A 5,000-nucleotide genomic window follows, 5' to 3' on the forward strand; every position below is an offset into this window, starting at 1 on the left:
GCCTGGGGAAGATTTCATGAAAGTGTCCTTGGGACTTAGAAATATTTTGAGAAAATCTCGATTTTGTGAAAAATGTCACATTTCCCCTACTTCCACCACAGGGGGGCGTCAATATGTTGTGAGGTACCCCAGGACAGTGACCTAACTGTGGGTAAAGTTTGCGGGGCACGGGCGGAAAGTCGAATTTTGGATGAAAATGCATTATTTTCATACTTTGAAAATTCCAGGCGTGTGTCAGACTTCCAGGCGGGGGCAGCCGCTGGAGGCGTACCGAGGACGCTTCCAGGAGCCTGGGGAAGATTTTCTGAAAGTGTCCTTGGGACTTAGAAATATTTTGAGAAAATCTCGATTTTGTGAAAAAATGTCACATTTCCCCTACTTCCACCCCAGGGGGGCGTCAATATGTTGTGAGGTACCCCAGGACAGTGACCTAACTGTGGGTAAAGTTTGCGGGGCACGGGCGGAAAGTCGAATTTTGGATGAAAATGCATTATTTTCATACTTTGAAAATTTCAGGCGTGTGTCAGACTTCCAGGCGGGGGCAGCCGCCGGAGGCGTACCGAGGACGCTTCCAGGAGCCTGGGGAAGATTTTCTGAAAGTGTCCTTGGGACTTAGAAAAATTTTGAGAAATTTCCGATTTTGTGAAAAATGTCACATTTCCCCTACTTCCACCCCAGGGGGGCGTCAATATGTTGTAAAGCACCCCAGGGCAGTGACCTAAATGAGGGTGAATTTTGCGGTGCACGGGCGGAAAGTCGAATTTTTGGATGAAAATGCGTATTTTCATACTTTGAAAATTTCAGGCGTGTGTCAGACTTCCAGGCGGGGGCAGCCGCCGGAGGCGTACCGGGGACGCTTCCAGGAGCCTGGGGAAGATTTTCTGAAAGTGTCCTTGGGACTTAGAAATATTTTGAGAAAATCTCGATTTTGTGAAAAAATGTCACATTTCCCCTACTTCCACCCCAGGGGGGCGTCAATATGTTGTAAGGCACCCCAAGGCAGTGACCTAAGTGGGGGTGAAGTTTGCGGTGCACGGGGGGAAAGTTGAATTTTTGGATGAAAATGCGTATTTTCATACTTTGAAAATTTCAGGCGTGTGTCGGACTTCCAGGCGGGGGCAGCCGCCAGAGGTGTACCGGGGACGCTTCCAGGAGCCTGGGGGAGATTTTCTGGAAGAGTCCTTGACACTTAGAAAAATTTTGAGAAAATCTCGATTTTGTGAAAAATGTCACATTTCCCCTACTTCCACCCCAGGGGGGCGTCAATATGTTGTAAGGCACCCCAAGGCAGTGACCTAAGTGGGGGTGAAGTTTGCGGTGCACGGGGGGAAAGTTGAATTTTTGGATGAAAATGCGTATTTTCATACTTTGAAAATTTCAGGCGTGTGTCGGACTTCCAGGCGGGGGCAGCCGCCAGAGGTGTACCGGGGACGCTTCCAGGAGCCTGGGGGAGATTTTCTGGAAGAGTCCTTGACACTTAGAAAAATTTTGAGAAAATCTCGATTTTGTGAAAAATGTCACATTTCCCCTACTTCCACCCCAGGGGGGCGTCAATATGTTGTAAGGCACCCCAAGGCAGTGACCTAAGTGGGGGTGAAGTTTGCGGTGCACGGGGGGAAAGTTGAATTTTTGGATGAAAATGCGTATTTTCATACTTTGAAAATTTCAGGCGTGTGTCGGACTTCCAGGCGGGGGCAGCCGCCAGAGGTGTACCGGGGACGCTTCCAGGAGCCTGGGGGAGATTTTCTGGAAGAGTCCTTGACACTTAGAAAAATTTTGAGAAAATCTCGATTTTGTGAAAAATGTCACATTTCCCCTACTTCCACCCCAGGGGGGCGTCAATATGTTGTAAGGCACCCCAAGGCAGTGACCTAAGTGGGGGTGAAGTTTGCGGTGCACGGGGGGAAAGTTGAATTTTTGGATGAAAATGCGTATTTTCATACTTTGAAAATTTCAGGCGTGTGTCGGACTTCCAGGCGGGGGCAGCCGCCAGAGGTGTACCGGGGACGCTTCCAGGAGCCTGGGGGAGATTTTCTGGAAGAGTCCTTGACACTTAGAAAAATTTTGAGAAAATCTCGATTTTGTGAAAAATGTCACATTTCCCCTACTTCCACCCCAGGGGGGCGTCAATATGTTGTAAGGCACCCCAAGGCAGTGACCTAAGTGGGGGTGAAGTTTGCGGTGCACGGGGGGAAAGTTGAATTTTTGGATGAAAATGCGTATTTTCATACTTTGAAAATTTCAGGCGTGTGTCGGACTTCCAGGCGGGGGCAGCCGCCAGAGGTGTACCGGGGACGCTTCCAGGAGCCTGGGGGAGATTTTCTGGAAGAGTCCTTGACACTTAGAAAAATTTTGAGAAAATCTCGATTTTGTGAAAAATGTCACATTTCCCCTACTTCCACCCCAGGGGGGCGTCAATATGTTGTAAGGCACCCCAAGGCAGTGACCTAAGTGGGGGTGAAGTTTGCGGTGCACGGGGGGAAAGTTGAATTTTTGGATGAAAATGCGTATTTTCATACTTTGAAAATTTCAGGCGTGTGTCGGACTTCCAGGCGGGGGCAGCCGCCAGAGGTGTACCGGGGACGCTTCCAGGAGCCTGGGGGAGATTTTCTGGAAGAGTCCTTGACACTTAGAAAAATTTTGAGAAATTTCCGATTTTGTGTAAAAATCACCCATTTCCCCTACTTCCACCCTAAAGGGGCGTCAATATGTCGTAAGGCGCCCCTAGACAGTGACCTAAGTGGGGGTGAAGTTTGGGTCTGCTGGGTGGAAAACTGAAAAAAAGCGATTTTGTGACTTTGAGAACAAACAGAGAGCTCAAAACTTTGAAAAACGTCAGACCGCTGTCAGACTTCCAGGCGGGGGAAAGCTCTGAGGTTGTACCGAGGACACTTCCATGGCCCCCGGATTGATTTTCAAGAAAGAGTCCTTGGGACTTTGAAATTTTCCGGCGAGCTGTTTTTGGCTTCCGGGAGCCGTAGAACTTTGGGAAATCGATTCCGCTCACCGGTTCAGGGTGTTTCGAGCTAGTCCAGGTCCCAGCTACGCCGCCTGGCCTCCAAATTTCGCAAATTCGAAAAAAAAAAAAATAGAACCGGAATGAGGAAATTTCTGGCCGCCGGATCCGCCGCACGGCTCCAGGAGGTCGGACACTTTTTGACTTTGTTCCCTTAAAGTGGGGGTCGGTGTCTCACCATGCAAATACCCAGTTTTGCACACCAGCTGCAGGATATAGGAGAGAGAGGTACCTCTCGGCCCCGACCAAAATCCGTTGTTTTCGTGGTTCCTCGACTCGGGTAGGCGGTTTGGCGAGTACCCCCCTTTTGCATGGAAGTTCGCACTCGCGCCGAGACCAGGCTTCCGCGGCTCCAGGGGGACTTTTGCCGGTTGTCCGTCCCGAGTCCGAGACGCGTTTCCTGGGTCGCCCGAGCCCGAACGGACCCTCCCCACGTGGGTTCCTGTCCTCTGAGGGCGACGGTCGTCAGAAGGGGGGCAGATCCAGAGTCCTCGTCCGCAGGAGGGCTCTGGGAGGGCGGATCGCTCCTTCTGACTTTGTCCCCTCGGAGCGGGCTCGGCGTTTCTCTGTGTCGGATGTCTCCCGCTTCCGCGCCAACGGGGAGACCTATGAGAGAATCGCACCGCGACCCGGCTTCCGTCTCGAGGGCGCCCGGAGCGCGCCGGACACTCGCTTCCAGGACTCCAGGGGCACGTTTCTTCCCCGTCTCCCCCGAGGGGAAGAACGGAGGCAGGGGTTCCACCCGAGCCCCTGCCCTTTCTTCCGATCGATCTGGCTCAGCGCTCCCGGGTGGGGAGGTGGTGCCGCTCGCTCGGCCCGGGCTTTGGAGCCCGCGTCGGTTTACGGCGGGCGGTCTCCTTCCTCTGTTACCCCCCCCCGGGTTTCAGGCACTCGTCCTTGGGCGCGCACGCCGGCGGTCGCCCTCCCGTCTACGGACGGAGGCGGCCGAGCTGTGGGGAGTTTGACCCGAACCGTGGTACGGCAGCGGTCCGACGACCCGCACGGGCGAACGGAGGGGCGCCCACCCACCTCGGCGTGGGGGCCCGCCGTCCGAATCGCTCCCCGCGCGGGGCAGCACAACGATCTTCTCCGAGGGCGGCCCTTTGACTTCCAGATGCGCAGCTCGTCCGCGGAGGCCCGCGCCGCACCCCAGCGTCCGAAGGGCGGCCTCCGCGGTGGGCATCGGCGAGAGCGGCGGCGGTGGGTGGCGCTTCCACGCCACCGCCGAGCTCCGCGTTTTCCAGTCTTTTCCCGAGCCCCTACGATAGTGGGGGGATGACAGACGTGCGGGGAGGCGGGCGAGTGGGTTCTCACCGTGCGGTGTGCCCCGCGGCCGAACGCCGTCGCCTTCCCCTCGTCCGCCGTCCTCCGAGGCGGCTCGGCAGGGAGCGCGAGAGCGAGAGGGAGAGCGAGAGAGAGAGACCAAGCGGACGCCCCGGAGCGAGAAGGGAGGATGGAGAAGGAAAGACGAATCGAAGGGGGGCACGAGTTTGGCGAAGGGAGTACCCGGCGTATTGCCGCACCGGACTTCGTCTGTTCTCAACAGTCGAGACACGGCTTCGGGGGGAGACGCCGCTCGGTCGGTCACCTTTGAGGTTACGGGCAAGAGCCCGGGACAAGGGACTACGCCGGAGGGCGACGCCGACACGGCCAGGCCGACCATGCCCCGCGCTTGACCTCCGGGTCGCTGGGGCTTGTGCCGGAGCCGCGGCGGACCCCGACGGCCAGCCCCCCTCTCCCACTCCTCGCGCCCGTCCGCCGGTGGGTCGAGGACCCCCCGCGGTGGAGGCAGGTCTAAGCCAGACGGCGGCGCCGCACAGGCCCCCCCACGCCCTGGCCCCTCTCCCCAGCAGCGACTCAGTGCGTCGCCCCGGGAGCGGTGGGTCACGAGGCAGGGCGGCCGTGGCGTCCTCCGGAGGCCAGTCACCTCGACCTTCCCGCGCAAGGGGTGGTCTTTCGCGACAGATGCCCTCCGTTCGGGAGG

The sequence above is a fragment of the Ranitomeya variabilis genome, unplaced genomic scaffold (assembly GCF_051348905.1).
Source record: "Ranitomeya variabilis isolate aRanVar5 unplaced genomic scaffold, aRanVar5.hap1 Scaffold_346, whole genome shotgun sequence".
In the NCBI taxonomy this organism is placed as follows: domain Eukaryota; kingdom Metazoa; phylum Chordata; class Amphibia; order Anura; family Dendrobatidae; genus Ranitomeya; species Ranitomeya variabilis.